Genomic DNA, 24,036 nt, shown 5'->3' on the forward strand with positions numbered 1-24,036 from the left:
TCAGACCAGAGGGCACAGCCTCAAAATAGAAGGACATCCAATTAGAACAGAGATGAGAAGAAATTTCTTTAGCTGTGGAGTTGTGGAATTTGTTGCATCTGTGGAATTTGTTGCCATAGGTAACTATGGAGACCAGGTCACTGGATGCATTGAAGGCAGAGGTGTGCAGGTTCTTAGGGAAAGGTAAGGAATAATAAAGTTAGTTCGGGAGGAAGTAAAGGAGGGACAAGGGGTGGGGGAGGAGGGACAAGGCGTGGGAGAGGAGGAACGGGAGAAAGGAGTGATGCATGAGGGGGAGGTGATAGATGGGGAAGGAGGGGAAGGAAGAGCGTACTGCAAGGGGGAAGATAGGGGAATGACAAAAGGAGGAGGATGAGGAAGAATGTGGGAGGGGATGGGGAAGGGGTTTCAAGGAAGGGAAAGGGAGGACAATGGAGCAGACTGAGGGGAAAGGGAGGAGAACAGAGGGGGGAGGATTGGAGGATGGGAAAAGGTATGGAGGGGAGGGAGAGTGATGAGAGAGGACGGATGGAATGGGAGGAAGAGACAAGGGAGAGGGATGGGGTAAGAAGGGTGTGGCTTGGGGAAGGGCCAAAAAAGAGGAAGGAGGTGGGGAATGTGATGGGGTGGGGCAAAGAGAGATAAGAGTGGAGGGGGAGGGTGATGCGGAAAGGGAGGATTATGGGGAAGGTGGGGAAAGAAGGGAAGGGCAAGTGGGGAGGGACAGAAGGAAGAAGGTGGAGGAAAGGAATGGGAGGGACAAAGGGGGAGGGATAGGGAAGGGAGGAGAGTGTTCAGGGAGGGAGGGGTTGGGATGAGGGAGGAGGAAGTGTGTGTGGGTAATGGGGAGTATGGAGAGGTTAGGAGAGTGGGGGAGGGGAGAGCCAGAGGCCATTGGAGGGTGGAGGGAGGAAGGGAAGGGGCAGTGGTGAGAGTGAGGGTAGGGTTAAGAGATGTGTGTGAGCAATGATAAAAAAGGACTGTGCTAATTAGAGTGATTTATAGAGCCAAGGAGCACAAGGGGAAATGAGGCACGCTTCTCAGGCACAGATCATCAGAGTTGCACAAATACAGAGATGGCCAAAGTGAAGGTTTGTGCTCTATTCAGGCTAACATGCCGTAAGTCAATGGGTGGTTGTAAGCCACCCAGTCAAAGAAATGGGTTACTGGGAGGGAGAGAAGAAGGCACACAGTCAAAGAGAAAGAGGAGAAGCAAAACCATGATAAGAAACAGAGCGACTACCCTCATTTAACTATATTGACAGCTTTTCTCACTTTTTTGTGTTCTCCACACACTGAATGTTGTTGTGTGGGCAAAAATGTCATGATTATACTCTATATACAGCTCTGTAAACCAAAGGTCTCTTAAATAAGGCCCTCATTCTACTCTTGGTAGGATTCTCTCTTGTTATTCAAGGATTGGAATTATTAACTCATAAGTACAACAATACTGAAGTCAGTGGCACCAGAAAAAAACAAAATTTCCATTCGTTGGAATCACATTTTATACCAAAGAATTCAAATCATAGAGCTTCTGTTGACAATTTGATTTGAACCCAGGAGCTGTGTCCAATATTGGACTTCAGGACTTAATGGAGAAGGACTTATTTTAGTTGTCCAGCAAATAAGATTATACATTGCTGCAAAATTATATACCAGCTCGAATGTGCTGCAAGTGAGTCAAGTCAATGGAAGAGCATGAGTTTTAGAGACCACAATAAGAGTCTGTAATGTACAAGGGATTAGGAAATGAATCTGTACTCCAGGAAAAGGAAGAAGAGAGAGAATAAATCTACCGTAGATTCCGGACTACAGAGCGCACCTGATTTTAAGCCGCTGGCACTAATTTTAGAAATAAAATCATTTTTTTAAATGTAAAGGCCGCACCGGATTTTAGGCCGCACCGGATTTTCGGCCGCAGGTGTCCCACGTTGTAATATGAGATATTTACACAGAAAGATATTACACGTGAGGATTTTTTTAACTTTTAATTAAATCCATATGGTAACAAAAACAAATACATATTGCAAATGCTTTTTTTCGAACCGTGCCCGTACGCGGCTACTTTTAAATATACGTTGCGTATACTTCTTTACTGAACAACATTCCAATATCTCCTAACGACTGGTAAAAAATATATATACTGCAGCCTACCAGGAAAAGTTATTGATACCTTTAACTTAAAAGCAGATTTCGCTCGGATCCAAAGCCGCTCGCGGAATCCGCTCCCCCCCTCCTTTCCGTTTCATCGCAAACGGCATTAAAAAGCAGATTTCGCTCGGATCCAAAGCCGCTCGCGGAATCCGCTCCCCCCTCCTTTCCGTTTCATCGCAAACGGCATTTTCCCACAAGACGCCGCGAAACCGGGTGTGACGTCATAGCATCCCGCGATGTAGTACAGAAAACAAATATAGTTTAAACTAAGTAGGGTAGGTAGCACAATGCTTCGAGTGTTTTCCATGTTGATGAGGGTGAGTACAAATGACTGATTTACAATAATTTAATTGTGAAAGTGCGCTTGATTTATCGTACAATTTCATTGGACCTCTGTGAACTACTCATCAATTTTATTGGTCTACTGTTACGAGGCAAAATGTTTACGAGGCGGCATGAAAAAAACCTTGCATTAGCCGCTTTGGATTATTGGCCGCAAAGTTCAAAGCTGTTCAAAATGTGGGAAAAAAGTAGCGGCTTAAAATCCGGAATCTACGGTATATATTGTGTCTTATGCTCTCCGTGGCCACTTCGTTAGGTACACCAGTACACCTGCTCTTTAATGCAAATATCTAATCAGCCAACAATGTGGCAGCAATTCAGAGAGCATTAAAGCATGCAAATGTGGTCAAAACCAAATATCAGATTGGTGCAAGATGGGGTGGTTTGAGTATCTCAGAAACCACTGATCTCTTGGAATTTTCATGCACAACATTCTGTAGAGTAGAGAATGTTGCAAAAACAAAAGCAAAAATCCAGTGATCAGCAGTTCTGCGAGTAAAGATACCTTGTTAACGAGAGGGGCCAGACTGGTTCAAGCTGACAGGGATGCAACAGTAGCTCAAATAACTAGATGTTACAACAGTGGTGTGCAGAAGAGCATCTCTGAATGCATAACACTTCTTGCTGGAGAGGCTACAGCAGCAGATGACCACACTGGAATCTACTCCTGTACCTAATAAAGTAGCCACTGAATGTACGGTATATTTGGCATGACCCACTTTGAATTAGATACCAAACCGTAGGGTGGAAGCTTTCGTCATGATAGATGTTGTCTCCTAATTTAATTTCATCTATATATTTTTAAGAGGACATGGGTAACTAACAATATTGACTATTTTTGATTAATTTCATATTTTTTATCTTAATTAAATCTTTTGAAATTGCCTTTAGTAGTAAAATGAGTGAATGGATTGCTGTCAAGATTAAAAATAATATTAAAATAGTATAGTAAAATAGATTAGATGGTATCCGATATAGCCTCATCTACATCAGTTAGACCCAACATAGTTCAGGGATTGCTTCGTTGTGCACCTTCACTTTGTCCACCACAAAAGGCAGGCTTTCCCAGTGGCCACCATTTCAATTATGCTTCCCATTCTCATTCTGACATCTTGGTCCATGGCCATGATGAGGTTACTCTCAGGTTGGAGGAGCAATACCTCATAATCCATCTGTGCAGCCTCCAACCTGATGGCATGAGCATAGATTTCACTAACTCGCAATAATTTCTTCCCCTCTCCTCCTCTCCTTTTCCATTCTCATTCTGGCTCATCGCTTACCCCTTCTGCCACAACTATTGTTGGCAGATTTTCAGTTGGTGATCAGCAGGCATACAGGAGCAAAATAGATCAACTAGTTGAGTGGTGCCGCAGCAACAACCTTTCACTTAATGTCAGTAAAACCAAGAGTTAATTGTGGACTTCAGAAAAGGTAATATGAGGGAACACACACCAGTCCTCATCGAGGAATCAGAAGTTGAAAGGGTGAACAATTTCAAGTCCCTGGGTGTTTACATCTCCGGATCTATCCTGGGCCCAACTTGGCGATGCAGTTACAAGAAGGCATGACAGTGGCTACATTTCAATAGGAGATCTGGTATGTCAACAAAGACAGTCGCAAATTTCAACAGCTGTACTGTGGAGAGCATTCTAACTGCATTACATCTGGTATGGGAGGAAAGCACTGCACAGGATTAAAATAAGCTGCAGAATGTTTTAAGTCAGCTCTATCATGGCCACCAGCCTCCCCAGCATCCAGGTTATCTTCAAGGAGCGAAGCCTCTGAAAGGCAGCATCCATTATCCCTATCACCTAAGACATACCTCTGCTCATAGTTATCATCGGGGAGGAGGTACAAGAGCCTAAAGGCACATACTCAACGGTTCAGGAATAGCTTCTCCCCTGCCATCAGATTTCTGAATGGACATTGAACCCATGAACTGTACCTTACTACTTTTTTTTTTGTCTTTTTGCACTATTTAACTTAAAAGTATGTATATACTTACTGTAATTTACAGCTTTATATTAATATGTATTGCAACATACTGCTGTCACATAACAACAAATTTCACAACTTATGCAAGTGATATTAAATCTGATTCTCTTCTCAATGGACCGTCACCTCCCTCTAGTGCCCTTCCTTCCCTTAGCCCCATTCTCCTTTCTCCTATCAGATTCCTTCAACTTCAGCCCTTTACCATCTATCATCTTACAGCTTCCCACTTGATGCCCCCCTTCCCCCCACCGGTTTCACCTATCACTTGATAGCATGTACTCCTTCCCCACCTTCCACTTTCTTATTCTGGATTCTTCCCCCTTCCTATCCAGTCCTGATAAAGGGTTTGGGCCCAGAGTGTTGACTGTTTATTCCTCTCCTTATATGCTGCCTGACATTCTGAATTCCTCCAGCAATTTGCGTTTTGCTCTAGATTTCCAGCAACTGCAGAATCTCCTGGGTTTATGAAATAAAGTATATTTTGCGATCCGTGAAAATATAAATGAATAGATGTTTCCTATTAGCAACTTCAAAGTATGGTACTTCTGTAGATCATTCTTTCATTGTGATACATATTGATACCAATGACATAGGAAGCAAAAGGGAGGAGGTCCTGTAAAAAGAGAAGAAAGCTGAGAAGCAGGACTTCATCAGTAGTAATCTCAGGATTACTGCCTGTACCACATGACAGGATAGGTATAGAATGAGGTGGCAGATAAATGCATTGCTGAAGAATTTGAGCAGGGGGCAGGAATTCAGATTTCTGGTCAATTGGGACCCCTTTTGGGGCAGGAGTAACCTGTACAAAAGGATGGGTTGCACTTGAATCCGAGGGGGACCAATATTCTTGCAGGCAGATTAACTAGAGCTGTTGAGCATGATTTAAACTAATATAGCAGGGGGATGAGAGCCAGGATGATAGAGCTGAGGATGAGCCAGTAGGTTTACAAGAAGCTGATGGATGTAACATGAATGTAAGGAAGGACAAGCCAATGATTGGGTACAAATGCAGACAGACCAATGAGATAAATTGTACTACAGTGGCAAAATTCAAAAGGCCAAAGAATGCACGACTGAAGGTGCTGTATTTAAATGAGAATAGCATTTAGAATAAGGTGGACAAACTCGTGGTGCAATTAGAGATTGGTCAGTATGACATTGTGGGCATCACTGAGTCGTGGCTGAAAGAAGGCCACAGTTGGGAGCTCAGCATCAAAGGATATACTTTGTATCGAAAGGACAGGGAGGAAGGCATAGGTGGTGGTGTGGCTCGGTTGGTAAGAGATGGAACTACATCTTTAGAAAGAGGTGACATAGGGTCAGAGAATGTTGAATCTTTGTGGGTGGAGTTAAGAAATTGCAAGGGTTAAGAAAAACTCTCTTCACTAGGGAAGACACAAACAATCTCCCAGATGTAATAGTGGCCAAAGGAACTAGGGTAAAGGGTGAACTGAAGGAAATTTATATTAGGCAAGAAACAGTGTTGGATAGACTGTTGAGCCTGAAGGCTGATAAGTCCCCGGGACCTGATGGTCTGCATCCCAGGGTTCTTAAAGAGGTGGCTCCAGAAATCGTGGACGCATTGGTAATCATTTTCCAATGTTCTATAGGTTCAGGAACAGTTCCTACTGATTGGAGGGTGGCTAATGTTGACCCACTTTTCAAGAAAGGAGGGAGAGAGAAAACAGGAAATTATAGACCGGTTAGCCTGACGTCAGTGGTGGGAAAGATGCTGGAGTCAATTATAAAAGAGGAAATTACGACACATTTGGATAGCAGTAGAAGGATCAGTCCGAGTCAGCATGGATTTATGAAGGGAAAATCATGCTTGACTAATCTTCTGGAGTTTTTTGAGGATGTAACTATGAAAATGGACAAGGGAGAGCCAGTGGATGTAGTGTACCTGGACTTCCAGAAAGCTTTTGATAAAGTCCCACATAGGAGATTAGTGGGCAAAATTAGGGCACATGGTATTGGGGGCAAAGTACTGACATGGATTGAAAATTGGCTGGCTGACAGGAAACAAAGAGTGGTGATTAACAGGTCCCTTTCGGAATGGCAGGCTGTAACCAGTGGGGTACCGCAAGGTTCGGTGCTGGGACTGCAGCTGTTTACAATATATGTTAATGATTTAGATGAAGGGATTAAAAGTAACATTAGCAAATTTGCTGATGACACAAAGCTGGGTGGCAGTGTGAAATGTCAGGAGGATGTTATGAGAATGCAGGGTGACTTGGACAGGTTGGGTGAGTGGGCAAATGTATGGCAGATGCAGTTTAATGTGGATAAATGGGAGGTTATCCACTTTGGTGGCAAGAACAGGAAGGCAGATTACTATCTAAATGGAGTCAAGTTAGGAAAAGGGGAAGTACAACGAGATCTAGGTGTTCTTGTACATCAGTCAATGAAAGCAAGCATGCAGGTATAGCAGGCTGTGAAGAAAGCTAATGGCATGCTGGCCTTTATAACAAGAGGAATTGAGTATAGGAGTAAAGAGGTCCTTTTGCAGCTGTACAGGGCCCTGGTGAGACCCCACCTGGAGTATTGTGTGCAGTTCTGGTCTCCAAATTTGAGGAAGGACATTCTTGCTATTGAGGGAGTGCAGCATAGGTTCACAAGGTTAATTCCCGGAATGGTGGGACTGTCATATGTTGAAAGATTGAAGCGACTGGGCTTGTATACACTGGAATTTAGAAGGATGAGAGGGGATCTGATTGAAACATATAAGATTATTAAGGGATTGGACACACTGGAAGCAGGAAGCATGTTCCTGCTGATGGGTGAGTCCAGAACTAGAGGCCACAGTTTAAGAATAAGGGGTAGGCCATTTAGAACAGAGATGGGGAAAAACTTTTTCACCCAGAGAGTGGTGGATATGTGGAATGCTCTGCCCCAGAAGGCAGTGGAGGCCAAGTCTCTGGATGCATTCAAGAGCGAGTTAGATAGAGCTTTTATAGATAGCGGGGTCAAGGGATATGAGGAGAGAGCAGGAATGGGGTACTGATTGTGTATGATCACAGTGAATGGTGGTGCTGGCTAGAAGGGCCAAATGGCCTACTCCTGCCCCTACTGTCTATTGTCTAAAGGATATATTGTCAATGGAGGGAGTCCAGAGGAGGTTCATGAGGATGATCCCAGGATTGAAGGGGTTAACATAGGAGGAGTGTTTTGGAGTGGTGTCGCAGCAACAAACTGCAACTCAATGTCAGTAAAACAAAAGAGCTGATTGAGGACTTCAGGAAGGGCAAGACGAAGGAACACATACCAATCCTCATAGAGGGATAGAAGTGGAGAGAGTGAGCAGTTTCAAGTTCCTGGGTGTCAAGATCTCTGAGGTTCTCACCTGGTCCCAACATATTGATGCAGTTATAAATAAGGCAAGACAGTGACTATACTTCATTAGGGAATTTGAAGAGATTTGGTATGTCAAAAAATACACTCAAAAACATTTATAGATGTACCGTGGAGAGCATTCTGACAGGCTGAATCACGCTCTGGTATGGGGGAGGGGCTACTGCACAGCACCGAAAGCTGCAGAGGGTTGTAAATTTAGTTGGCTCCATCTTGGGTACTAGCCTACAAAGTTCCAAGGACATCTTCAAGGAGTGGTATCTCAGAAAGGCAGTGTCCATTATTAAGGACCTCCAGCACCCAGGGCATGCCCTTTTCTCACTGTTACCATCAGGTAGGAGGTACAGAAGCCTGAAGGCACACATTCAACGATTCAGGAACAGCTTCTTCCCCTCTGCCATCTGATTCCTAAATGGATATTGAACCCTTGGACACTACCTCACTTTTTTATTATATATTATTTCTGGGGTTTTTTTTCATTTTTTAAATTTATTCAATATATACTACAATTGATTTACTTATTTATTATTTTATTTTTTTCTTCCGTATAATGTATTGCATTGAACTGCTGCTGCTAAGTTAACAAATTTAATGACACATTCCAGTGATAATAAACCTGATTGTGATTCTTTGGGCCTTATACTCACTGGGATTTAGAAGAATGTGGGAGGATCTCATTGAAACCTACTGAATGTTGAAAGGGCTAGAGGGCAAAGCCTCAAAATTGAGGGGCGACCTTTTAGAACCGAGGTCAGGAGGAATTTTTTTTAGCCAGAAAGTCTTAAATCTGTGAAATGCTCTGCCACAGACTGTGGTAGAGGCCAAGTCCATGCATATATTTAAGGCAGAAGTTGATTGTTTCCTGATCAGTCAGGGCATGAAAGGATATGTCTGGAAGGCAGGTGTATGGAGTTGAGTCAGATCCAGGATCAGCCATAATGACTTGGTGGAGTGGGCTGAATGGCCTAATTCTGCTCCTATGTCTTATAGTCTTATCTGGTTAAGCTTTCATTTTCCACTGAGGATGTTATATTTGGATAGGCCAATTGGACTTGCAAGGGACCTTTGATAAAGTAGGACATACGGGGCAAAAAATACAAAGGAGACAAACATGTCAAACAATTATAAACTACCGATCTGACCCAAGTTGGTGCACCACGATTTAGGTATGTTGTGTTAAGGTTTATTGAGAATTAAGAGATTTAATCAAAACTATCCTCGGGATGCAATGATGGTAAGAAGTTGGATTGTTCCCAGAGTAGAATTTGGAAATTTAATGAAGGTACTCAAAATTGTGAAGTTTTTTCAAAACTGCTTCTTGTTCACAAGTATAAGTACGTAACTACTGGACATACTGATTTTAAAGTAATTAGATAAAGAGGCAAAAGCACAAAGAAGAAAAAATACTTGTACATGCTGCATTGTTATGATCTAGGATGTTCTTCCTAAAAGTGTGGTCAAAGGAGATTTAATGATCTCTAGAATTAATATTTTATGCGGGGAAAAAATTGTTGGCATAGGGAAGGACAAGAAATTAAAAGGTTTGCACAAGTAAGATCGGCTAAATGCGGTTTTCTGTGCTGTCTCATTCATTGATTTTATACCTTCTCAGAATCACAAGACTCCTTTTGACTGTTAAAACTTGGTTAAATGTTACAAATTTCCCACATTAACATTTTGAATGACTCCTCTAAATTATGGACTTTTCAATTGGAGGTAATTTTCTTTGAAACTTAATTGCTACGGGAGACTGGCCAACCTTCTCTTCCTTTAGTCTGGCTAGATTCAAATCAAGAATCTGTAATTTTAATAAATGGCAATGATCCCCATTTAATCGTATCAATTTTACTTGTATGACCTGCCATGGCTCAGTGGTAACGCTTTATTCCCTGTGTCAGTACAATATGTACTCAAAAATACAATCCAGGAGTTTTGACCTCAGTTGAAACCTACTTAGTGATAGTGACAGTGCCACAGGCTTTTGTATCTTCTGCCCAATGGGAGAGAGAAGAAGCAAGAATGTTGAGGAAGGTTGATATATTTGATGATTTTGGCTCTTCACCGAAAAGTGTGAAAAGAATGCATGGAGGGCAGGCAGGTTGGCTTCTGTGATATGCTGATCTGTATCCACAACACCCTGCATTTACTTGCAATCATGAACAGAGCAATTACCATGATGCACTCAGATAGGATATTGTCTACAATGCATCAATAAAAATTGGTGAGGATGGAAGGGGACATGCCAAATTTTCTTATCCTCCTGAGCAGATAGAAGTGCTGGTCAGCTTTCTTAGCTATGGCATCTACATTGTTAGTCCAGGACAGGCTATTGGTGAAGTTTGCTCTTGGAACTTAAAGCTCTCAAACCCTCTGGACTTCCACACTGTTGATATAAATAGGAGCATGTCGCCAACCCCTCCCCCTTCCTGAAATTATCTCTTTTGTTTTGCTGACACTGAGGGAAAGTTTGTTGTCATGGCACCATATCACAAGGCTCTCTATCTCCTTCCTGTAGCCTTACATCATTATTTGACACATGGCCCACAATGGTGGTATAATTGGAAACTTGTAAAGCTGCAGAATCTGGCCACTTATTGATGAACATAGGGTGTAGAGTTAGGGGAATGAGGCACCAGTTTTGAGCATGTTGGTGTTGCTGTCTATCCATATTGATTGTGGACTGTTGGTCAGGAAGTCAACGATCCAGTTGCAAAGGGAGGTGTTGAGGTCCCGGGTCTAGGAGTTTCCTTGAAATTATGCCACTGTATTGAAGGTGAAGCTGTAGTCAATTTTTAATAGTCTAACGTGGATGCTCCATAAACGAGTATAGGACTAGCGAACATGACAATGGTGACAACACTGTTAACCATGTGAAATAGAGACAAAATAAATAGCATAAAAGAGAAATAGTATTCATGGGTTCATGGACCATTCAGAAATCTAATTTCAGAGAGAAACAAACTGATCCTAAAATGTGGAATGTGTGTCTCCAAGCCCTGTACCTCCTTTACAATAATAACAATGTGAAAGAGCCATATCCCGGATGACGAGGGTCCTTAATGATGAATCCCATCTCTTGAAGATGTCCTCGATAGTGGGAGGGTTGTGCATGTAAAGGAAATGAGTCTACTACCCTCTACAGCCTCTGGATAACCTATATATTAGAGGCTTCGTACCATGCAGAATGCTCTCCACCATACATCTATGGAAGTTTGCAAGAGTCTTTGAAGACAGACAAGCTGAGCTTCAATGAGATAGCGCTGAGTTGCAACCTCCGTTATATCACAGCTCAGATTTAGATGTTTTTTATTTGCTTAATTGCTTTTTAGGTTTGTAAGGATGGTTTTGTGGGCAAAGGGCATTAGGGGTCAGGTAAAGGTTTAGGAACAGGGATTTAGGAGAATTAGAGATCAAGTAGGAGGCCAAGTCTCCACCCCCCCCCCCCCATTTGAAGACCAGTGATACGGACATAGGACATCCATGCTTGTGTGTAGGATGTCAGAACTGCAGAGAGTGGACGGGCATACACCCTGAGATGTTAAGTTTCCTAAGCTGGCATAGGAAGAGTTATCTCTGCTGGGCTTTCCTAGAAGTGAGCATAATGTGCTTGTCCCACTTTGATGTGATTGCTAATAGCAGTCTCCAGGAATTTAAATGACTTGACCACAGACACAGCCCATCTATTAATTTCCAAAAAGGGGAGGAGTCAGGTAGGGGTTGGCAGATGAAATCAATCCTCATTTTTACTGTCTTGATAGCTCCAAGTAGTTATGAGCACACCAGACTGCAAGATGGTCTATGTCTCTTTGACAGCAGGTCACATCATTATTACATCTGTGAACTTTAGGATTTTAATGGATTTGTGGAGGTACAGCAATTTGTATAAAGTGAGAACAAGAGGGGTGAAAGAACAAAGCCCTGGGGAGAGCTTGTGATTGTAGACATTGAACCAGACAAGTAGGAGCCCAGCCTTACATACTGCTTCCTTCCTGTAAGGAAATTGGTAATCCACTGACAGATACTGAAGGGTACAGCTAGCTGGGTTAGCTCACTGTGGAGCGACTCTGAAACAATAGTGTTGAAGGCAGAGCTAAAATGCACAAACAAGATCCTCACAAAGGTGTTGGGGGGGTCCAAATGCTGAAGAACGTAATGAAGGTTAACTGCATCCTCCACTGGGTGATTTGCTGTATAGGCAACCTGTAGTGAGGCAAAAAGAGGATTAGTAACGGACTTAAGGTCAGGATCAGAATCAGGTTTATTATCACCAACATGTGTCGTGAAATCTGTTAACTTACCAGCAGCAGTTCAATGCAATACATAATCTAGCAGAGAAAAATAAATAAATAAAATAATAATAATCATAATAAATAAACAAGTAAATCAATTACATATATTGAATTTGTAGGCTAGTACCCAAGATGGAGCTGACTAGATTTACAACCTTCTTCAGCTTCTTTCAGTCCTGTGCAATAGTGCCTCCATACTAGACTGATGCCAACATCAAGCATTCAAAGGTTTCCATTACTACTGAAGTCAGAACAACTGGCCTATAATCATTAAGTTCATTGATCTCGTCTTTATTGGGAAATGGAACGATTGTAGCAACTTTAAAGCAGTGTGGAACATTGCATAATTGTGGGGAGTTGTTTAATATCTCAGTGAAGGCAGGTGCTAGCTGATCTGCACAAAGCCTTAGAGTGTCAGGTGAGACACCATAAGGGCCTGCAGCTTTTCTATTGTAGGTTTTCGAAAATGATTATTACTCTGCATCCGATACAGCATAAAAACTTAGTAAGAAACATAAAGAACATCGTGGAGACAGGCATTATTGACATCAATAGATCTGGGGTTGAGAGAGTGAACAGCTTCAAGTTCCTCAGCATACACATCACAGAGGATCTAATATGGTTTGTACATACTGGCTGTGTGGTGAAAAAAGCACAACAGCATTTCTTTCATCTCAGACGGCTGAAGAAGTTGGATGTGAGCCCCCAAATCCTAAGAACTTTCTTTAGGGGCACAATTGAGAGCACCCCAACTGGCTGCATCACTGCCTGATATGGGAACTGTCATCGTCATGGCTATCCCTCGAGGTCGAGGATGATGGTCGTCATTCCATTGATCTATTTATGGGCTCTCAAGTGGCTTATGAGTCCAGTCAACTGTATTTCCCTCAATCACAGAATTCTGCAGAGAGTGGTACAGACTGCCCAGCACATCTGTAGATGTGAACTTCCCACTATTCAGGATATTTACAAAGACAGGTGTGTAAAAAGGGCCCGAAGGATCATTGGGGACCTGAGTCACCCCAACCACAAACTTCCAGCTGTTACCACCTGGGAAATAGTACTGCAGCATGAAAGCCAGGTCCAACAGGCTCTGGGACAGCTTCTTCCACCAGGCCATCAGACTGGTTAATTCATGCTGATATAATTGTCTTTCCATGTTATATTGACTGTCCTGTTGTGAATACCATTTATAACAAATGACTATAAATTGCACACTGTTTCCAATTTATGCTTCCAAGTTCCTGCCTGATAGACTCATATTTCCCCTTAGTCCAATTAAACATTTCCCTAACTTGTCTGGTCCTATCCCTCTCCAATACTATGGTAAAGGAGATAGAATTGTGCTCACTATCTCCAAGATGCTCTCCCACTGAGAGACCTGACACCTGACCAGGTTCATTTCTTAATACCAGATCAAGTACAGCCTCTCCTCTTGTAGGCTTATCTACATATTGTGTCAAGAAACCTTCCTGAATACACCTAACAAACTCCACCCCATCTAAACCCCTCCCTCTAGGGAGATAACAATCAATATTTGGGAAATTAAAGTCTCCCACTACAATAACCCTTTTATTATTATTGGATAGACAGGGTTTGATTAGGAATAGTCAGCATGGATTTGTGTGTGGAAGGTCATGTTTGACAAATCTTATTGAATTTTTTGAAGAGGTTACGAGGAAAGTTGACGAGGGTAAAGCAGTGGATGTTGTCTATATGGACTTCAGTAAGGCCTTTGACAAGGTTCCGCACAGAAGGTTAGTTAGGAAGGTTCAATCATTAGGTATTAATATTGAAGTAGTAAAATGGATTCAACAGTGGCTAGATGGGAGATGCCAGAGAGTAGTGGTGGGCCTGAGGGATCTGTATTGGGTCCAATGTTGTTTGTCATATACATTAATGATCTGGATGATGTGGTGGTAAATTCGATTAGTAAGTATGCAGATGATACTAAGGTAGGTGGAGTTGTGGATAATGAAGTAGGTTTTCAAAGCTTGCAGAGAGATTTAGGCCAGTTAGAAGAATGGGCTGAATGATGGCAGATGGAGTTTAATGCTGATAAATGTGAGGTACTACATTTTGGTAGGAATAATCCAAATAGGACATACATGGTAAATGGTAGGGCATTGAAGAATGCAGTAGAACAGAGTGATCCAGGAATAATGGTGCATAGTTCCCTGAAGGTGGAATCTCATGTGGATAGGGTGGTGAAGAAAGCTTTTGGTATGCTGGCCTTTATAAATCAGAGCAAGAGTATAGGAGTTGGGATGTAATGTTAAAATTGTACAAGGCATTGGTAAGGCTGAACTTGGAGTATTGTGTACAGTTCTGGTCATCGAATTATAGGAAAGGTATCATCAAAATAGAGAGAGTACAGAGAAGATTTACCAGAATGTTACCTGGGTTTCAGCACCTAAGTTACAGGGAAAGGCTGAACAAGTTAGGTCTTTATTCTTTGGAGCGTAGAAGGTTGAGGGGGGCTTGATAGAGGTATTTAAAATTATGAAGGGGATAGATCGAGTTGACGTGGATAGGCTTTTTCCATTGAGAGTAGGGGAGATTCAAACAAGAGGACATGAGTTGAGAGTTAGGGGGCAAAAGTTTAAGGGTAACACGAGGGGCAATTTCTTTACTCAGAGAGTGGTAGCTGTGTGGAATGAGCTTCCAGTAGAAATGGTAGAGGCAGGTTCGGTATTGTCATTTAAAGTAAAATTGGATAGGTATATGGACAGGAAAGGAATGGAGGGTTATGGGCTGAGTGCGGGCCAGTGGGACTAGGTGAGTGTAAGCATCGGCACGGACTAGAAGGGCCGAGATGGCCTGTTTCCGTGCTGTAATTGTTATATGGTTATATTACACTTTTACAGAATCTGTCTCCCTATCTACTCCTGTCCCTGTTACAATTGGGTGGTCTATAAAAACACCCAGTAGAGTAATTGACCCTTTCCTATCCCTACCTTCCACACACACACACAATCCATATACAACCTCCTTTTCTGCAGTCGTGACACTATCTCTGATCGACAGTGCCACGCTCCCACCTCTTTTGCCTCCCTCCCTGTCCTTTCTGAAACATCTAAAGCCTGGCACTTGAAGTAGCCATTCCTGCCCCTGTACCATCCAAGTCTCTGTAATGGCCACAACATCATAGCTCTATTTTAACTCTTCGTGTATATGAAAGATGTAAGTAATAAAGTCGATTCAATTCAATTTAAAAAGACAGTAAATATAAATACTTAAGATTAGTTTAATCCATAGACTGATTTTATATACACAAAGTGATACTACATATATGTATGTATGACTGACAGGAAATGATAAAATACTGATGTTGGGGTGGATTAATAATTGGAGGTGTTGATCAGCGTGATGACTTGGGTAAGTAATTGTTTTTGAGTCTGGAGGTCCTGGCACAGATGCTGCAAAACCTCTTCCCTGATAGGAGTGGGACAGATAGTCCACTGGTTGTGATCACAAGAAAAACATCCAGGACAATCACTTGCTGTTAGACTGCACACTGCCTTCACACACTGACTCCAATGCCTCTCTGTAGCAGGCAGCAACACGATCCACACCAAGTCCAGCACCTCTGCCAAAGAGCAACTCACTGATGGGGTAGAAATGCAGTATTTGAAATCATTAATGTCCAGCAGTATCTTGTGGCCGTAAAAAAGGACAATAACACCTTTGGTTGATGCTGTAAAGGCCATTGCACCCGAGCATACTGCCATCTTACCGGATTGGTAGATGGACTGAACTTGATAGTGATCCCAGTGCCAGAATGGACAGTTACATCAGCCAGTAGTAGAATTTCAGGACATTTTAGGCTTCTGCATTTGGCTGGCACAAGATTCTTTAATTGTAAATGGCTAATAGCTGGCAGTTATCTTTGAAACCACCACCAGCTATCAGCCAGCAGATTGTGGCCTTTTGTCACAATTGCCTCCTGCTTTACCAGTACACTGACATATTCACCTTCCTGGAATATAACTTTTCATGTGCTGCCATTTTAAATATAAGGGAGTAATGGAAATTGCCCAAAAATTGAGGCGATTGAAATTCATAAGACGTCTCCATCACACACTGAGAATTGAAGGCTTGAGAATATGGAGCGAGTACAAAAAAGGGATTAATGCAGGATTAGTATAAAGGGATGGTTGATGGTAGGTATTAACTTGATAGGTTGAAGGGCCTATATGAGCTATGAGAAGAAAAATCCATCTGTGGCTATCTTAAGTACGTTAGAGGTAGCAGCTAACTGAAAGAAAAAGCATACAACAATACAAAGAGTAATGGTAGGTCAGAAGGTTGGAAAAATTATTAAAATAAAACTGTAAACACGAGATTCTGCAGAAGCTCGAAAGGGGTAAGAGGAAAGGTGAAGAGTAGAGAAGAAGTAAGAGATACAGGTCACAACAGGGAGGATATCTCGGTGGCTAACCATTTTAAGTCCATTTCCCTTTCCTATTCCAACAGATTTGTCCATAGCCTCTGCTACTGCTATGATGACTAGGTTGGAGGAGCAACACATATTCCATTTGTGCAGCCCCCAACCTAAAGACCTAAACATCAATTTTGCTCCCCTCCTTTTTTTTTCTTTTCCCCTTCCCCATTCTGGCTCCCCTCTTACCCCTTATTTGCTCCTCACCTTCCTAATACCTCCCTCTAGGAACCCTCCTTGCCTTTCTCTAATGGACCACTCTCCTCTCCTATCAGATTTGTTCTTTGGTTCTTTAAAGTTCAAAGTACATTTATTATCGAAGTACGTATACTATATACAATCCTGAGATTTGTTTCCTTACAGACAACATACTCCTTTAAAAAGAAGACTGTAATACACCCAATGAGCAGGGGAAAAAAAACAAATCATGCTAATGATTAAAGTAAGCAAATAATATCCACAGCCACAATGCCAGTCACAGCTAATCCAGGTCCCCATTAGTTGCAGGCCGCAGCCTCAGTTCAGCATAGATAAAAGTAAACCTTGTGGATCAGTGAGAAACAGAAAACCTACAGCAAAATTGCAACTCCCCTCGCCTTTGAATTAAATGAAGCTGTAATAACATTTCCGACCCAATCGCTCTTTAATTTTTGATGTTCTATCTCTGTTAAGTGTGTTTCTTGTAAAAAAAGCTATATCTATTTTCATTTTCTTAATGTATGTTAAAATTCTTTTTCTTTTCACCGGTCCATTAACATTAAAACTTTAAAAATTCAGTAAATTAGTCATTTTTAACAGGGTTACTCCAGTCAATAGTAATACCTAACTTTTCAACTTTGATAGTACCTTGGGGAATCTTTTTAAAATTCTCTGTGTTGCTATGTGTCTCCCCCCCCCCCCCCACCCCTGGTTGTCCAGGCAAAGAAAGAAAGATTAAAGAAAAATAGATTATAAAGAAAAAAATAACAAAATACATCCTACTAATGTTGTGAATAAAAAAAAAACACAACATTACCCCCCTCCGTTGTATGGGTCATGGCAATCACCATGATTACACACGTGAATCCCATAGCAATTGATCCGAAGTTCCCCCAGCTCCCCCGTAACATAAAAAAGTATATATAAGAGAAGAAAAAATAATATCACTACTCTCGATAAATATTACTCAAATTTTTACCTTTCTCCCCCTGTATCATATAATCAAGAATATATTTAAATATTCTTCTGTCCTTAAACATCCATCAACTCCATTCACTGTCCCTGTCTTCATCTTTAATCCGTTTCACTTTTAAATCTTTGGCTGTGGTTAGCGAATGTTTGGGAGTTCTTGTGCAAATTCTTCCGCATCCCGATAATCAGTAAAAAATCTTCTTTTTCCGTCATCCAAAAAAATTATCAGGGTTGCCAAGTGACACAATATAAATTTATAACCCTTTTCCCATAATACTTTTTTCGCTGGGTTAAATTCCTTCTTTCTCTTAAAAAGGTCATAACTTATATCAGGATAGAAAAGAACTGTTTTCCCTTCTATCATCAATGGCCCATTTCTCTTTCTGGCACGTTGGGCAGCCGCCTTAAGGATCTTTTCTTTATCTTGATATCTTAAGCATTTTATCAAGATTGATCGTGGGTTTTGATCAACTTGGGGTCTTGATCTTAAGGCTCATGTCCCTACTTTAGAAATTACTAGACTTTCCCATAGCCCTCTATTTTTCTAAGCTCCATGTACCTATCCAAAAGTCTCTTAAAAGACCCTATCGTATCTGCCTCCACCACTGTTGCTGGCAGCCCATTCCACACACTCACTACTCTCTGAGTAAAAAAACTTACCCCTGACATCAGCTCTGTACCTACTCCCCAGCAACTTAAACTTGTGTCCTCTTATGGCAACCACTTCAGCCCTGGGGAAGAAGCCTCTGACTATCCACATGATCAATGCTTCTCATCATCTTATACACCTCTATCAGGTCACCTCTCATCCTCCGTCATTCTAAGGAGAAAAGGCCGAGTTCACTCAACCTGTTTTCATAAGGCGTGCTCCCCAATCCAGGCAACATCCTTGTAAATCTCCTCTGCACCCTTTCCATGGCTTCCACATCCTTCCTGTAATGAGGCAACCGGAACTGAGCACAGTACTCCAAGTGGGGTCTGACCAGGGTCCTATATAGCTGCAACATTACCTCTCGGCTCCTAAATTCAATTGCACGATTAATAAAGGCCAAAACACCATATGCCTTCTTGACCACAGAGTCAACCTGCACAGCTGCTTTGAGCATCCTATGGACTCAGACCCCAAGATCCCTCTGATCCTCCACACTGCCAAAAGTCTTACCATTAATACTATATTCTGCCATCATATTTGACCTACCAAAATGAACCACTTCACACTTATCTGGGTGGAACTCCATCTGCCACTTCTCAGCCCAGTTTTGCATCCTATCAATATCCCGCTGTAACCTCTGACAGCCCACCACACTGTCCACAACACATCCAACCTTTGTGTCATCAGCAAACTTACTAACCCATCCCTCCACTTCTTCATCCAGGTCATTTATAAAAATCACAAAGAGTAGGGGTCCCAGAACAGATCCCTGAGGCACATCACTGGTCACTGACCTCCATGCAAAACGTGACCTCTCTACAACCACTCTTTGCCTTCTGTGGGCAAGCTAGTTCTGGATCCACAAAGCTATGTCCCCTTGGATTTCTTGCCTCCTTACTTTCTCAATAAGCCTTGCATGGGGTACCTTATCAAATGCCTTGCTAAAATCCATATACGCTACATCAACGGCTCTACCTTCATCAATGTGCTTAGTCACATCCTCAAAAAATTCAGTCAGGCTCATAAGGCAGGACCTGCCCTTGACAAAGCCATGCTAACTATTCCTAATCATATTATGCCTCTCCAAATATTCTTAAATCCTGCCTCTCAGGATCTTCTTCATCAACCTACCAATCACTGAAGTGAGAGTTACCAGTCTATAATTTCCTGGGCTATCTCTATTCCCTTTCTTGAATAAAGGAACAACATACTCAACCCTCCGGAATCTCTCCTGTCCCCCTTGATGATTCAAAGATCATCGCCAGAGGCTCAGCAATCTCCTCCCTCGCCTCCCACAGTAGCCAGGGGTACATCTCATCCAGTCCCAGCAACTTATCCAACTTGATGCTCCAAAAGCTCCAGCACATCCTCTTTCTTAATAGCTGAACACTGGCCCGATTTTCGCCTCCAGCCCCAACACCCTGGCCAGATGTTGAAATTGGCCAAACCTCAGATCATTCTTCACTCTTGGATCCAGGCCTTGTTGCTTCGATAAGCTCTTGGACCTAGGTCCTGCCGCCTCAATTCAGCCCATAGCCAACGTTTCCAATCTGGCCTAGTGCTTAAATCGGTCAAACAGTGGCTTGTTCCTCACACTCGGTCCTGCCCCCTGCCGCCTCGGTTCTGCTGCTTTGAATTGCCTCCCTCCATTCTAGCAGTGGCCAAACATTGGCTCATTCTCTGTTCTCAGGCTCAGGCCTTGCCTCCTCAATTCAGCCCGTACATGCCACACTGCAAAGTTCCCACGCCTTCAAGACTTCAGTTCACACCACAAAAATGCCAGGTCATCAGGGCGGTTCTAAACCTCAGCTCCGAAAGGGAAGTTACAAATTATTGATTGCAGTGATCATTTACCAGAAAAAGTGTGACTAGTAAATTAGTTAATAGTTGTGTTTGCTGCCAGCAAGTCATCACTGTGCTCACCGATACCATCTTAAACCTTTTCCACCTATCCACCTATCACTTCCCAGCATCTCACTTCATCAACGCTCCCCCACCTTCACCCATGTATTCGATACTGAGGAATAGTGCAGAGCACATCAGGATGTCAGCCTTGCAGGATATTCAACCAAACTTTATTGATAACTCTGCTTGTACAGTAAGTGAACTCCTCCCATGTGGGAGTGACTAACTGAGTGTCACAGGAATAACACTATTAACTCCCACTACATCTCGATTTCTTGAAAAAAGACAGCTGTGTACCTCTTGTCCATAGAACTGCATTGAAATTATAGTCACTGAAATCGAGCAATTCCATTCACTTTACCAATAGCATTTAACTTAAGCTCCTTACATAAACATAAAAAAGAATTGGCAATATTATAACCGACTTTCTCTTTGTTTTTAATAGTCTCATGGTCTTTTTTTTTAACCAATTCATGTTTTTTTTTAGGAACAGTCTCATTATGTGAAATGTTTTCAACATTAGAACTCTTTTTAAAAACACTAAATTTAATGGAGATCAGGGCAGACTACCTGAGCACTCTGGCAAAGTGAGAGGATTATTCTGCCTCTTTAGTCACTTGTCCTAATCTATTAGGCAATGGAGTATATCTCTGTGGTGGAAAAGATAAACAACCTGGAAGTGTTGGAGTGGATGGAAGTTCTTGAAAAGGTGAGTCCACCTCAGGTAAGCAGTCCTCATCATAAGGATCAGGCCACTCTATTTCCTTCTCCACATTTTGTGTACTTTAAAGGAGCACGAGAGCATGCCTGTTCTGCCTGATTTCAGCCTGTGATATTCTAATCACAAGCTTCACCATTCCTGAGTGGTGACAAAGATTTTGCTTTGTGTCTGAGATCACACATGCTCTTCATTTTCTCACGCTGTGTTGTCTCAAAATTTCTCACTTTGTCTAAGTAAGTAAGGTTGGAGAAGGGAAAGAAGAACTGGCAGGCTTATTCTCAGTCTCTGCCCCATTGACAGCTCTGATGGACTGTACCTATTCACAAGAGGTGTGGAGCAATAAGTTAGCAGTGTTTTGTAGGGGTCTCTTGCCTTCAGTAGGAGACTCTTAACAGCAGTGCTGCTCTTTCCACTTCTCCATTTGTCTGTGGATCATTTGTCTGGTGTTTGAACTCACAGTCCCTAGCAAGGGCTTTGAATTCTGAGCAGCTGAATTGTGGACCTTTGTCTGACACAAGTGTCTCTGGTATTCCATTGTGAGTGAATACAGCTTTCAGCTGCTGTATAACTGCTGCTGAGAACGTAGAGGACAGCTCAACATTCCATGAGTAGTAATCTACAGTGAGGAGATATGTGTCTTTTCTCAGCTGGAAAATGTCTGTGCCTGCAATTTGCCACGGAAGGTCTGGGAATTCTGTGGGACAGACGGGTTCAGCATGATTTTTTTGTGCAGTTTTCTGCTTGCTTCACATTGCTTTATATAATCTCCCAGCTGTGTGCTCAGACCAGGCTACCATATGCACTGCCTTGCTCTTAGGCAACATGTTTCAATGCCTTGATGACCTTGGTGGATATGACTGATGATTTTGGCATGCATAGAAACAGGAATGATGAGTCTGGAGCCTTTAGCAGCAAAACATCAAGAATGATGAGTGTGCCTCCTCTTTCAAGCCAGTAAGGTCTGAGTTCGTGAGTTCCTTTTGGAAGGGTTCATTAAGTCAAATCAAATCTAGTTTATTGTCACTTAACTATATACATGTATAACATCAAACTGGAAGTTTCTCCAAACCAGGGTGTAAAGGACTGTAGTGTCAAGTACATAACACACGTAATACATAATAACTTGTGAAAATAAGGATGAAATCTACAGATGGATTACATATAAATAAACCAACTAAAGTTCATAAATTAAATATCATAAGATACAGAACAGACTAACCAGTGACACTTTGAACATGATACGGCAGGGAGTTCAGAAGCAGAATGGCCTTAGAGAAGAAGCTGTTTCCCATCCTGACCATTCTTGTTTTCATGCATCAGAGTCTCCCGCCTAATGGTAGAAAGTCAAGAGGATGCTGGATGGATGGGTGGTTATCTTTAATAATACTAAGGGGGCGGGTGAGGTCTGGGCCTGAAGTTCCGCTCACCCTAGAAAAGTGCACGCACAATATATTGCCTCGCCTTTCCCGGTGTAATGATGGCCGTGTGGTCACTGTCTGGCTTGCTAGGCAGGAGATCACTGCAAATGGCCTCTCCTACACTACTGCATCTGTAGCAACAACTTCTCGTCAGTGCCCCCTGTTTCCACCGATCTTGCTACATCATGGCACGACCAAATGTCTGGCAGTATAACTGAATGGGTAGGCTGGGCTCGTTAGCCTTGGTTGACAGCCAGCCTAAAAGAAGGACAACTCTTGACTCCAAATGCGGGCAGGTGGGGCTTGTCAGCCTTGTCAGGCCATCTACCTAAGAGAAGGACACTCTGACATAACTCCTAGGACCCGAGGACCTCACTGTCACCATCCCCGGGTGTAAAGGGCGCAGGCTGAAGCATACGCCCACGTCTACGACTATCCTCCCCGACCACTCATCAAGCCCTGCAGTAATGGGAAAGGGGTGAAAGCGGCAGATGGAAGATGACACTGGAAGCCGCAGTTCCGATCCTGCATTCAGGCAGTTCAGGTGTATGGGTTGTCTGATGTGGACCCCGGAGACGGCGATATCATTCAGTAGCACCCTGAACGACCAAGTAATCTTCTCTAGGGACAGCACTGCTTGTTCCACACAAAGAGGGGCCTAGAAAAGGTGGCCTAACCAAAGCTTGTTTCCATTTCCCCCAGTTGGCTAGCCGCGGGTCAACGGGCATCCTCAAATGCAGTCGAACAACAACAAAAAAGAAAAAGTACGCACCTGCCTCACAAGGAGAGCAAGGACTAAAGCTGGCATACTGGAACATCAGAACCATGCTGGATACAACAGACAGTGGTCGCCCAGAACGATGCTTCGCTCTAGTTGCACATGAACTTTCAAGACTGAATGTCGACATCGCTGCTCTCAGTGAAGTCCGCTTCCCAGAGGAAGGCAGCCTTCAAGAACATGGCGCCGGCTATACCCTCTACTGGTCAGGCAAGCCAGAGACTGAGAGATGCCGTTCTGGCATTGGCTTTATGGTCAGGAACTCCATTGCCTCCAAACTTGAAAAATTGCCAACGGGTCACTCTGACCAAATCATCTCCATGCACCTCCCACTTTGAATGAAGCAGCATGCCACACTCTTCAGCGTGTTCGTCCCCACCTTACAAGCGGATCCTGCAGAAAAGGACAAGTTTTACACTGATCTGCACAACCTCATACTGAACGCTCCTGCAGATGACAAGGTCGTTATCCTTGGCGAATTCGGTATCAGAGTAGGCCAAGATTCAGAAGCCTGGAAAGGAGTACTTGGCAAACATGGTGTTGGAAACTGCAACGACAACAGGCGACTTCTGTTAGAGTTTTGCATGGAGCAGCAACTCACCATCACCAACACCATTTTCAAGAAGAAAGCCAGTCTGAAGACAACTTGGATGCATCCTTCCAAGCATTGGCACCTCATTGACTACATCTTGGTGCACCAGAGAGACCTTCGGGACGTCTTACTCATCCGAGTGATGCACAGCGCAGAGTGTCATACAAACCATCGTCTTGTCCGCTGCAAACTCAGTCTCCAAGCCAAAGAGAGGAGGCACTCCAAGGA

At 42.8% G+C, this 24,036-nt stretch overlaps 1 long non-coding RNA gene across 1 annotated transcript in view; it reads left to right on the forward strand.

Annotated features, from left to right (window-relative positions):
• LOC140725600 (uncharacterized) overlaps window positions 1-24,036 on the forward strand; it is a 51,747-nt gene that overhangs the window by 5,282 nt on the left and 22,429 nt on the right. The window contains exon 3 of the long non-coding RNA XR_012098392.1: window positions 20,934-21,008. This is a non-coding gene — a long non-coding RNA (uncharacterized lncRNA). The remainder of the gene's footprint in view (window positions 1-20,933; window positions 21,009-24,036) is intronic.

The sequence above is a fragment of the Hemitrygon akajei genome, chromosome 3, assembly GCF_048418815.1.
Source record: "Hemitrygon akajei chromosome 3, sHemAka1.3, whole genome shotgun sequence".
NCBI lineage: Eukaryota > Metazoa > Chordata > Chondrichthyes > Myliobatiformes > Dasyatidae > Hemitrygon > Hemitrygon akajei.